Genomic DNA, 13,697 nt, shown 5'->3' on the forward strand with positions numbered 1-13,697 from the left:
CCAGGTTTATCTAGAAGACCATTCAGCCATTACATTCATAGTAAGAGCCTCTTTGTTCGCCAGGTTTATCTAGGAGACCACACAGCCATTACATTAATAGTAAGATTTTCTTTGTTCGCCAGGTTTATCTAGGAGACCATTCAGCCGTTACATTCAGAGTAAGAGCGTCTTTGTTCGCCAGGTTTATCTAGGAGACCATTCAGCCATTACATTCATACTAAGAGCGTCTTTGTTTGCCAGGTTTATCTAGGAGACCACACAGCCATTACATACACAGTAAGAGCGTCTTTGTTCGCCATGATTATCTAGGAGACCATTAAGTCATTACATTCATAGTAAGAGCGTCTTTGTTCACCAGGTTTATCTAGGAGACCATTCAGCCATTACATTCATAGTAAGAGCGTCTTTGTGCGCCAGGTTTATCTAGGAGACCACACAGTCATTACATTCATAGTAAGAGCGTCTTTGTTCGCCAGGTTTATCTAGCAGACCATTCAGCCATTACATTCATAGTAAGAGTGTCTTTGTGCGCCAGGTTTATCTAGGAGACCACACAGTCATTACATTCATAGTAAGAGCGTCTTTGTTCGCCAGGTTTATCTAGCAGACCATTCAGCCATTACATTAATATTAAGAGCGTCTTTGTTCGCCAGGTTTATCTAGGGGACCACACAGCCATTACATTAATACTAAGAGCGTCCTTGTTCGCGAGGTTTTTCTAGGAGACCATTCAGCCATTACATTCATAGTAAGAGCGTCCTTGTTGGCCAGGTTTATCTAGGAGACCACACAGCCAGTACTTTAATAGTAAGAGCGTCTTTATTCGCCAGGTTTATCTAGGAGACCATTCAGCCATTACATTCATAGTAAGAGCGTCTTTGTTCGCCAGGTTTATCTAGGAGACCATTCAGCCATTACATTCATAGTAAGAGCGTCTTTGTTCGCCAGGTTTATCTAGGAGACCATTCAGCCATTACATTCATAGTAAGAGCGTCTTTGTTCGCCAGAGTTATCTAGGAGACCACACAGCCATTACATTCACAGTAAGAGCGTCTTTGTTCGCCATGATTATCTAGGAGACCATTAAGTCATTACATTCATAGTAAGAGCGTCTTTGTTCGCCAGGTTTATCTAGCAGACCATTCAGCCATTACATTAATATTAAGAGCGTCTTTGTTCGCCAGATTTACCTAGGAGACCACACAACCATTACATTAATAGTAAGAGCGTCTTTGTTCGCCAGGTTTATCTAGAAGACCATTCAGCCATTACATTCATAGTAAGAGCGTCTTTGTTCGCCAGGTTTATCTAGGAGACCATTCAGCCATTACATTCATAGTAAGAGCGTCTTTGTTCGCCAGGTTTATCTAGGAGACCACACAGCCATTACATTAATAGTAAGATTGTCTTTGTTCGCCAGGTTTATCTAGGAGACCATTCAGCCATTACATTCATAGTAAGAGCGTCTTTGTGAGCCAGGATTATCTAGGAGACCACACAGCCATTACATTCACAGTAAGAGCGTCTTTGTTCGCCAGGTTTATCTAGGAGACCATTCAGCCGTTACATTCATAGTAAGAGCGTCTTTGTTCGCCAGGTTTATCTAGGAGACCATTCAGCCATTACATTCATAGTAAGAGCGTCTTTGTTCGCCAGGTTTATCTAGGAGACCATTCAGCCATTACATTCATAGTAAGAGCGTCTTTGTTCCCCAGGTTTATCTAGGAGACCACACAGCCATTACATTCATAGTAAGAGCGTCTTTGTTCGCCAGGTTTATCTAGGAGACCATTCAGCCGTTACATTCATAGTAAGAGCGTCTTTGTTCGCCAGGTTTATCTAGGAGACCATTCAGCCATTACATTCATAGTAAGAGCGCCTTTGTTCGCCAGGTTTATCTAGGAGACCATTCAGCCATTACATTCATAGTAAGAGCGTCTTTGTTCGCCAGGTTTATCTAGGAGACCATTCAGCCATTACATTCATAATAAGAGCGTCTTTGTTCGCCAGGTTTACCTAGGAGACCATTCAGCCAGTACATTCATAGTAAGAGCGTCTTTGTTCGTCAGGTTTATCTAGGAGACCATTCAGCCATTACATTCATAGTAAGAGCGTCTTTGTTCGCCAGTTTTATCTAGCAGAGCATTCATCCATTACATTCATAGTAAGAGCGTCTTTGTTCGCCAGGTTTATCTCGGAGACCACAGAGCCATTACATTCATAGTAAGAGCGTCCTTGTTCGCCAGATTTATCTAGGAGACCATTCAGCCATTACATTCATAGTAAGAGCGTCTTTGTTCGCCAGGTTTATCTAGGAGACCATTCAGCCATTATATTCATAGTAAGAGCGTCTTTGTTCGCCAGGTTTATCTAGGAGACCACACAGCCATTACATTCACAGTAAGAGCGTCTTTGTTCGCCATGATTATCTAGGAGACCATTAAGTCATTACATGCATAGTAAGAGCGTCTTTGTTCACCAGGTTTATCTAGAAGACCATTCAGCCATTACATTCATAGTAAGAGCGTCTTTGTGCGCCAGGTTTATCTAGGAGACCACACAGTCATTACATTCATAGTAAGAGCGTCTTTGTTCGCCAGGTTTATCTAGCAGATCATTCAGCCATTACATTAATATTAAGAGCGTCTTTGTTCGCCAGGTTTATCTAGGAGACCACACAACCATTACATTAATAGTAAGAGCGTCTTTGTTCGCCAGGTTTATCTAGAAGACCATTCAGCCATTACATTCATAGTAAGAGCCTCTTTGTTCGCCAGGTTTATCTAGGAGACCACACAGCCATTACATTAATAGTAAGATTTTCTTTGTTCGCCAGGTTTATCTAGGAGACCATTCAGCCGTTACATTCATAGTAAGAGCGTCTTTGTTCGCCAGGTTTATCTAGGAGACCATTCAGCCGTTACATTCATAGTAAGAGCGTCTTTGTTCGCCAGGTTTATCTAGGAGACCATTCAGCCATTACATTCATACTAAGATCGCCTTTGTTTGCCAGGTTTATCTAGGAGACCACACAGCCATTACATTCACAGTAAGAGCGTCTTTGTTCGCCATGATTATCTAGGAGACCATTAAGTCATTACATTCATAGTAAGAGCGTCTTTGTTCACCAGGTTTATCTAGGAGACCATTCAGCCAATACATTCATAGTAAGAGCGTCTTTGTGCGCCAGGTTTATCTAGGAGACCACACAGTCATTACATTCATAGTAAGAGCGTCTTTGTTCGCCAGGTTTATCTAGCAGACCATTCAGCCATTACATTAATATTAAGAGCGCCTTTGTTTGCCAGGTTTATCTAGGAGACCACACAACCATTACATTAATAGTAAAAGCGTCTTTGTTCGCCAGGTTTATCTAGAAGACCATTCAGCCATTACATTCATAGTAAGAGCGTCTTTGTTCGCCAGGTTTATCTAGGAGACCACACAGCCATTACATTAATAGTAAGATTGTCTTTGTTCGCCAGGTTTATATAGGAGACCATTCAGCCATTACATTCATAGTAAGAGCGTCTTTGTTAGCCAGGATTATCTAGGAGACCACACAGCCATTACATTCATAGTAAGAGCGTCTTTGTTCGCCAGGTTTATCTAGGAGACCATTCAGCCATTACATTCATAGTAAGAGCGTCTTTGTTCGCCAGGTTTATCTAGGAGACCATTCAGCCATTACATTCATAGTAAGAGCGTCCTTGTTCCCCAGGTTTATCTAGGAGACCACACAGCCATTACATTCATAGTAAGAGCGTCTTTGTTCGCCAGGTTTATCTAGGAGACCTTTCAGCCGTTACATTCATAGTAAGAGCGTCTTTGTTCGCCAGGTTTATCTAGGAGACCATTCAGCCATTACATTCATAGTAAGAGCGCCTTTGTTCGCCATTTTTATGTAGGAGACCATTCAGCCATTACATTCATAGTAAGAGCGTCTTTGTTCGCCAGGTTTATCTAGAGACCATTCAGCCATTACATTCATAATAAGAGCGTCTTTGTTCGCCGGGTTTACCTAGGAGACCATTCAGCCAATACATTCATAGTAAGAGCGTCTTTGTTCGTCAGGTTTATCTAGGAGACCATTCAGCCATTACATTCATAGTAAGAGCGTCTTTGTTCGCCAGTTTTATCTAGCAGAGCATTCATCCATTACATTCATAGTAAGAGCGTCTTTGTTCGCCAGGTTTATCTCGGAGACCACACAACCATTACATTCATAGTAAGAGCGTCTTTGTTCGCAAGGTTTATCTAGGAGACCATTCAGCCATTACATTAATAGTAAGATTGTCTTTGTTCGCCAGGTTTATCTAGGAGACCATTCTACCATTACATTAATAGTAAGAGCGTCCTTGTTCGCCAGGGTTATCTAGGAGACCACACAGCCATTACATTCATAGTAAGAGCGTCTTTGTTCGCCAGGTTTACCTAGGAGACCATTCAGCCAATACATTCATAGTAAGAGCGTCTTTGTTCGTCAGGTTTATCTAGGAGACCATTCAGCCATTACATTCATAGTAAGAGCGTCTTTGTTCGCCAGTTTTATCTAGCAGAGCATTCATCCATTACATTCATAGTAAGAGCGTCTTTGTTCGCCAGGTTTATCTCGGAGACCACACAGCCATTACATTCATAGTAAGGGCGTCTTTGTTCGCCAGGTTTATCTAGGAGACCATTCAGCCATTACATTCATAATAAGAGCATCTTTGTTCGCCAGGTTTTTTCTAGGAGACCATTCTACCATTACATTAATAGTAAGAGCGTCCTTGTTCGCCAGGGTTATCTAGGAGACCACACAGCCATTACATTCATAGTAAGAGCGTCATTGTTCGCCAGGTTTATCTAGGAGACCATTCAGCCATTACATTTATAGTAAGAGCGTCTTTGTTCGCCAGGTTTATCTAGGAGACCATGCAGCCATTACATTCATAGTAAGAGGGTTTTGTTCGCCAGGTTTATCTAGGAGACCACACAGCCATTACATTCATAGTAAGAGCGTCTTTGTTTGACATTTCTATCTAGGAGACCATTCAGCAAATACATTCACAGTAAGAGCGTCTTTGTTCGCCAGGTTTTTCTAGGAGACCATTCAGCCATTACATTAATAGTAAGAGCGTCTTTGTTCGCCAGGTTTATCTAGGAGACCATTCAGCCATTACATTCATAGTAATGTGCGTCTTTGTTCGCCAGGTTTATCTAGGAGACCATTCAGCCATTACATTCATAGTAAGAGCGTCTTTGTTAGCCAGGTTTATCTAGGAGACCATTCAGCCATTACATTCATAGTAAGAGCGTCTTTGTTCGCCAGGTTTATGTAGGAGACCATTCAGCCATTACATTCACAGTAAGAGCGTCTTTGTTCGCCAGGTTTATCTAGGAGACCATTCAGCCATTACATTCATAGTAAGAGCGTCTTTGTTCGCCAGGTTTATCTAGGAGACCACACAGTCATTACATTCATAGTAAGAGCGTCTTTGTTCGCCAGGTTTATCTAGCAGACCATTCAGCCATTACATTAATATTAAGAGCGTCTTTGTTCGCCAGGTTTATCTAGGAGACCACATAACCATTACATTAATAGTAAGAGCGTCTTTGTTCGCCAGGTTTATCTAGAAGACCATTCAGCCATTACATTCATAGTAAGAGCCTCTTTGTTCGCCAGGTTTATCTAGGAGACCACACAGCCATTACATTAATAGTAAGATTTTCTTTGTTCGCCAGGTTTATCTAGGAGACCATTCAGCCATTACATTCATAGTAAGAGCGTCTTTGTTCGCCAGGTTTATCTAGGAGACCATTCAGCCATTACATTCATAGTAAGAGCGTCTTTGTTCGCCAGGTTTATCTAGGAGACCATTCAGCCATTACATTCATAGTAAGAGCGTCTTTGTTCGCCAGGTTTATCTAGGAGACCATTCAGCCATTACATTCATAGTAAGAGCGTCTTTGTTCGCCAGGTTTATCTAGGAGACCATTCAGCCATTACATTCAGAGTAAGAGCGTCTTTGTGAGCCAGGATTATCTAGGAGACCACACAGCCATTACATTCATAGTAAGAGCGTCTTTGTTCGCCAGGTTTATCTAGGAGACCATTCAGCCGTTACATTCATAGTAACAGCGTCTTTGTTCGCCAGGTTTATCTAGGAGACCATTCAGCCATTACATTCATACTAAGAGCGTCTTTGTTTGCCAGGTTTATCTAGGAGACCACACAGCCATTACATTCACAGTAAGAGCGTCTTTGTTCGCCATGATTATCTAGGAGACCATTAAGTCATTACATTCATAGTAAGAGCGTCTTTGTTCACCAGGTTTATCTAGGAGACCATTCAGCCATTACATTCATAGTAAGAGCGTCTTTGTGCGCCAGGTTTATCTAGGAGACCACACAGTCATTACATTCATAGTAAGAGCGTCTTTGTTCGCCAGGTTTATCTAGCAGACCATTCAGCCATTACATTAATATTAAGAGCGCCTTTGTTTGCCAGGTTTATCTAGGAGACCACACAACCATTACATTAATAGTAAAAGCGTCTTTGTTCGCCAGGTTTATCTAGAAGACCATTCAGCCATTACATTCATAGTAAGAGCGTCTTTGTTCGCCAGGTTTATCTAGGAGACCACACAGCCATTACATTAATAGTAAGATTGTCTTTGTTCGCCAGGTTTATATAGGAGACCATTCAGCCATTACATTCATAGTAAGAGCGTCTTTGTTAGCCAGGATTATCTAGGAGACCACACAGCCATTACATTCATAGTAAGAGCGTCTTTGTTCGCCAGGTTTATCTAGGGGACCATTCAGCCGTTACATTCATAGTAAGAGCGTCTTTGTTCGCCAGGTTTATCTAGGAGACCATTCAGCCATTACATTCATAGTAAGAGCGTCTTTGTTCGCCAGGTTTATCTAGGAGACCATTCAGCCATTACATTCATAGTAAGAGCGTCTTTGTTCCCCAGGTTTATCTAGGAGACCACACAGCCATTACATTCATAGTAAGAGCGTCTTTGTTCGCCAGGTTTATCTAGGAGACCTTTCAGCCGTTACATTCATAGTAAGAGCGTGTTTGTTCGCCAGGTTTATCTAGGAGACCATTCAGCCATTACATTCATAGTAAGAGCGCCTTTGTTCGCCATTTTTATGTAGGAGACCATTCAGCCATTACATTCATAGTAAGAGCGTCTTTGTTCGCCAGGTTTATCTGGAGACCATTCAGCCATTACATTCATAATAAGAGCGTCTTTGTTCGCCAGGTTTACCTAGGAGACCATTCAGCCAATACATTCATAGTAAGAGCGTCTTTGTTCGTCAGGTTTATCTAGGAGACCATTCAGCCATTACATTCATAGTAAGAGCGTCTTTGTTCGCCAGTTTTATCTAGCAGAGCATTCATCCATTACATTCATAGTAAGAGCGTCTTTGTTCGCCAGGTTTATCTCGGAGACCACACAGCCATTACATTCATAGTAAGAGCGTCTTTGTTCGCCAGGTTTATCTAGGAGACCATTCAGCCATTACATTAATAGTAAGATTGTCTTTGTTCGCCAGGTTTATCTAGGAGACCATTCTACCATTACATTAATAGTAAGAGCGTCCTTGTTCGCCAGGGTTATCTAGGAGACCACACAGCCATTACATTCATAGTAAGAGCGTCTTTGTTCGCCAGGTTTACCTAGGAGACCATTCAGCCAATACATTCATAGTAAGAGCGTCTTTGTTCGTCAGGTTTATCTAGGAGACCATTCAGCCATTACATTCATAGTAAGAGCGTCTTTGTTCGCCAGTTTTATCTAGCAGAGCATTCATCCATTACATTCATAGTAAGAGCGTCTTTGTTCGCCAGGTTTATCTCGGAGACCACACAGCCATTACATTCATAGTAAGAGCGTCTTTGTTCGCCAGGTTTATCTAGGAGACCATTCAGCCATTACATTCATAATAAGAGCATCTTTGTTCGCCAGATTTTTTCTAGGAGACCATTCTACCATTACATTAATAGTAAGAGCGTCCTTGTTCGCCAGGGTTATCTAGGAGACCACACAGCCATTACATTCATAGTAAGAGCGTCATTGTTCGCCAGGTTTATCTAGGAGACCATTCAGCCATTACATTTATAGTAAGAGCGTCTTTGTTCGCCAGGTTTATCTAGGAGACCATGCAGCCATTACATTCATAGTAAGAGGGTTTTGTTCGCCAGGTTTATCTAGGAGACCACACAGCCATTACATTCATAGTAAGAGCGTCTTTGTTTGCCATTTCTATCTAGGAGACCATTCAGCAAATACATTCATAGTAAGAGCGTCTTTGTTCGCCAGGTTTTTCTAGGAGACCATTCAGCCATTACATTAATAGTAAGAGCGTCTTTGTTCGCCAGGTTTATCTAGGAGACCATTCAGCCATTACATTCATAGTAATGTGCGTCTTTGTTCGCCAGGTTTATCTAGGAGACCATTCAGCCATTACATTCATAGTAAGAGCGTCTTTGTTAGCCAGGTTTATCTAGGAGACCATTCAGCCATTACATTCATAGTAAGAGCGTCTTTGTTCGCCAGGTTTATGTAGGAGACCATTCAGCCATTACATTCACAGTAAGAGCGTCTTTGTTCGCCAGGTTTATCTAGGAGACCATTCAGCCATTACATTCATAGTAAGAGCGTCTTTGTTCGTCAGGTTTATCTAGGAGACCATTCAGCCATTACATTCATAGTAAGGGCGTCTTTGTTCGCCAGGTTTATCTAGAGACCACACAGCCATTACATTAATAGTAAGAGCGTCTTTTTTCGCCAGGTTTATCTAGGAGACCATTCAGCCATTACATTCATAGTAAGAGCGTCTTTGTTCGCCAGGTTTATCTCGGAGACCACACAGCCATTACATTAATAGAAAGAGCGTCTTTACACTAAGGAATCTATTTCCAGAAATTCCAGGCCTATCAAAGGCACAACCTACACATTACAAATTTCAGTAATATGATCAATATTCTATTAACTTTGCATAAAAGGAATGAAATAGTGTTAAACAGGGGTATCGAGCACCCATTCTACCAGGCCTTCGTCGGAAACAACATGTTAAGTTAATGGCCCCCCCAAAAATGGACTTCTCGGCGATGGATGAGGCACCTCCACCTCCCTTCACTAACACACACACTAGATTGGAGCGATGAATAAGACAACCTGGTCCGAAAATGTTCCAACTTTTTTACACGAGAGGAAGGATCCAGAAAACTCTGGGCTAAGTCCCGACACACCCCCAATTTTGATTGGGTAATTAAATAAATAATAGACACAGTTTGATTGGCTGAAAAACAAACATTCAAAACTTTATATTGTCCAACATCTTAATTTGGCTGGAAGAGGTAGAAGTAAACTTTAAGACACCAAAAAAAACCAACTCGGTTTAGTAAGCCTTGGAATTCAAAATTACTTTCTAACTTTAACAGTGTCCGGACCCGCGGTGTAGGGGGTAACGCATCCGTCTGTCACCCGGTAGCCCCGGTTTCGATTCTCGGCCGGGCCAGGGGACTGAGTGTTTGTGTCGTCCTTAATGCTCCTTTCCTCACATTCAACACTTCACACTTCCGCAATTTCTGAATACACGCAGGTTCCTAATATATGGTGCAAAGTAGGGGCAAAAGTTCTTCTTAGGTAGACGCTCCCGAATAAATAGCATTTGATAGAAAAACCTTAATAGTCAATCTTCACACCGGAGGGCATAACAAAAATTTATTGTAGAGACATCTGAAGGGGAATGTCCAAACTTCTTGTGTTAGTTGTTGCGAGTTTTAGACTGTGGATAGCGTTCTTCAAGGCGCTTTATTTAAAGGAATGGGACGGGTGTACCTTCCGGTACAATTATAATCATTCTGTAGAAAACTGACCCCCAACTGGTTTGCCATTCCTTTTCCAGCCAATTCGAGGATTTTATATCTGAACTGAGAATTAGAACGGCGTTCACTTGATAGGATATTTTCTAAAGCTCTTACTTAAGCGAAGAAAGCTTACAGTAAAATCTAGTATACCCAGACGAAACCTGGTTGCTAAATTTATGATGATAATTCCAAGCAGATCCCCATCCCATAAATATATCCATTTGAAATGTCATTAAGTATGTACTTCAGAGTCTCTTATTGCTAATTGCTTTTGGTGGAAACACTTCACAGGCTGTGCTCTTACCTCAAGAGTAACTGCAGCCCGTATCAGTAACAATATACGTCCAGCAATATGGCTGTTTCGTATTCATTAACGTCCCATTTATTTTCCGAGTCAACGAGTAATCAGCGGGACCTAAGTCTTCATATTGTTAGACATCTATGATCTTCTTGTCGACATCTGTTCGTCAAATTCCTTCGTCGACAACCGGCCTCTGAAGACAGCAACCACTATGAGGTAGCGAACATATCGTGGATCGCAGGCAGCCATCATATTCACGGTACTGATGTCTGTGAGAGGAGCGATGCGAGCTATAAAGAAGTGGACTCGAGGGAAGAGAACCGTGTTAACGGCAGGTTTTGTGAGATGGGCATTCAACTGACCAGAGATCTTAAGTTTCTGAACTTTGGAGTGTGGGTTGGCGACCACGGGGCCCTTTACTGAGTCGTGGCATTGCTTCCGATTACTTTTGCCAGCATCATTACTTTCATATATTCTATCCGACCTCTCTTGGGTCAATTAATGTTCTTGGTATTAGAGCACTCGAGGTCTAGGGGGTCTTTCATTTTAACGCCCTTCGTGACCCTTGTATTCCCTTCGCTGATATTTTCAGTTGTCGAAATGTCGGATCCCTTCCATTTTTCCTCTATGATTAGTGTTATATAGAGGATGTATGCCGAGTTGTACTTCCTCTTAAAACAATAATAAAATCACCACCTCGCCGTAGGTAGGGTTGTGAGTTTCGAGGTCCTGAGCCAATATCGGACAGAGCTTCGCTGTCAATACAGTATATTTCATCCGTATTTTCAACCAATTGGTAGACAGAGAGGGTAGCGTTGTATGGTTCCACAACAGTGTCTGGTATTTTGGGAGAAGGTGCTACTCAGCGGGTGTGTTATTTTGTCATGGTATTCCTCACGGATCTTGGAGATAGGGACAGTTCCCATGTCGAATAGATTACTACCTCCCAGTAAATGTGTAAGTAGGAAACCCTGCAGATAGTCACAACATTCCGTCTCATTCCTGATTACATCGAGGATGAAATCCACCAACTCGGTTCTTCCCGTGAAGTTACCCTTTGCTCAGTTGTTGCCAGTACTACTCTCACCGTAGACGAAGTTGTTGGGAGGAAAATCTGGCGGGAACCTGTTCAAGGAACTGTGTCAATTGTACCCGGTTCAAGAACCACAAGAATGGAACGAGGCACATACTTCATTGTAATACAGGTTCATTCGTTCTAACTGAAGGTCTGGGCAGAATCCAGTTGGGTCAATTCCATGCTCGTCACAGATGATCTCCCAGAAGTTTCTTCCAGTCTGGTTTCCTCATTGACCAGTCTGAATGTGTACAATTTCCCTCATCTTGTTAAGTTAGTTCTTGCTCTCAAGAACTCAACTTCTCTACACGATTTTTGCACACCAAACGCACGACGATTAAGGATTTATCAGCTTTTCGTGCTAGTATGTATAAGAAAACCCAAGAAGGGGCGGTAAGGTACTACGGGTGAGTTGACAAAATTACGTCAGTGTTATACGAAGAGAAGAGAGGTGACGTAACAAGTCACATGACGTAGACGAGTTTGTAGTAAACTGAGAAGTTGGAAAACGCATGATTTTTTATTATTTTGCTGTGGATTTTGTTTTAATAAGCAAAAATTAGTCGTGTCTCCATGGCACAGGCGGCAGTGCGCCCACCTCTCACTGCTGGGTTCCGTTGTTCAAATTCACTCCATGTGAGATCTGTGCTGTACAGAGCAGAGGCGGGACAGGTACGAGGGTTGGAACTTTGGTAGTGGCAACTATTTGACTGCAACTGATACAAAAGAGATGCATATTACGAACTTATACTCTCCTTCAGAGTAGTCACCAGCATTATAAATAACTCGTTGCCAGCGATTTGGAAGTCGTAGGGTACCTTTAGCAGCTCCTGGGTTGTTGATAGATGGAATAGAGCGGTCTACTGATTGACGAAACTCGGGAACAGTACTGAAGCAAATATCACGAAATGGTTCCTTCATCTTAGAAATCAAGTCAATGTCACAAGGTGCAGCAATTCCACAGCTTACGTTGTATGCGGCCGAGCGTTCTCGTGCATAATGATGTCTGGGTTCTGCAGAAAGTTTCGCCGCTTCTTTCTCAAAGCTGGTCGCAGGTTGTGTTCCAAAAATTAACAGTAATACTGCGCATTGACGGTCTGCTTTGGGGGAACGTACAGCGTTAGGTTAACACCATCACAGTTGTACAGGGCACATTGCTGGGGTTTGACGAACTTTCTATCTTCGTGGTGACCCGTAATGATGCCAGTCATTCGATTGGCGTTTCAGTTGTGCCTTGTAAGATTTAGCCCATGTCCCATCCAGCGTAATTATACGACGTGCGAAAGACTCTCCTACGCACTCTTGGCGCCCCAAGTGGTTACTAGGAGCGTCGTATCGTTACCATTTCCGCATTCCGTCGAATCACTCGGAACCCACCGTGATGCAGTTTTTCTCATGCCCAGGCGTTCCTTCAGTATGTGAAGCAGAGACTTATGAGGTAATCCGGTGTCTCAGGCCAGCTCACGAATCTTATGACGTCGATCATTGTCCAGTAACGCTGCAAGAGCACACACTTCTTCTTCACTGACACTAGGACGACCTGGCCAGCGCATGTCTGCCACTTTGGCGTCCCACTGTTGTGTAAGGCAATGCAGATTCCCCGCAAGGATCTTGAAGACCTTGATGACACTGTCGTGCTGAGCTACCTCTGGGACATTCAATCTTTATCCAACTCCATTCCTACAACCCTACCTTAGACCATCAGCTAACACTAGGCTCTGTTTCTCTCACCAGTTCGCATGTGCGCGATATGGGAAGAGACAGTCATGTGTTCTGAGGTAAGGCAGGTACTTAACTAACGTGTTCTATCAGCGGCATTATTAGTTTCCGTCACATGACGTATCTACAGCAGTGTTGCCACTCTTTAAGTACCAACCTTCGTATTTTTCCGGGTACTATTGTACCGTACCCAAGGGTAAATACCCTCTAGGACGATGCCTCCATTCCTGTATGAACATCCGACTAACTCAGGGTTGGGCAGAGTGTGGGTTGGTTGTCGGTTGGGTCAGGATAAAAAGTCGAAGTCCTACACTAAAATATCAATCAATGACAGGAAATGGAGGTATAACACGAATGAGAAACAATCATAGGGGTAAGATGGATTTTTTGATAAATATCCCCGATCATATTACGAGAAAACAATTAAATCAAGGAATAATAATATGTCAAAATGAACTGAAAAATATAGAAAATAAATGGAAATTAAAACGTTACTTGAATGATAATACCAAATTTGACATCAAAATCAAGTTCAACAAAGAACACATATATACATCAAGACTGAGATTTTTCTTATAGTCCAATGGTTATATTGTATGGCAACAAGTGTACGCAAACACTGACATGTGGTATTTCCGTATGGAGTTTCACACTATCGCATCACCACGATACGGTTTCCAAAGTTAAGTTAATTCGAGAGTCGCCGAAATATTTCCGTTAAATAAAA

At 42.3% G+C, this 13,697-nt stretch overlaps 1 pseudogene; it reads right to left on the bottom strand.

The window, feature by feature from the left end:
• Nucleotides 1-405: 405 nt before the first annotated feature.
• On the bottom strand, nt 406-11,516 carry LOC136872327 (tubulin beta-2 chain-like; annotated as a pseudogene).
• Nucleotides 11,517-13,697: the final 2,181 nt, after the last annotated feature.

The sequence above is a fragment of the Anabrus simplex genome, chromosome 4, assembly GCF_040414725.1.
Source record: "Anabrus simplex isolate iqAnaSimp1 chromosome 4, ASM4041472v1, whole genome shotgun sequence".
Taxonomy (NCBI): Eukaryota; Metazoa; Arthropoda; class Insecta; order Orthoptera; family Tettigoniidae; genus Anabrus; species Anabrus simplex.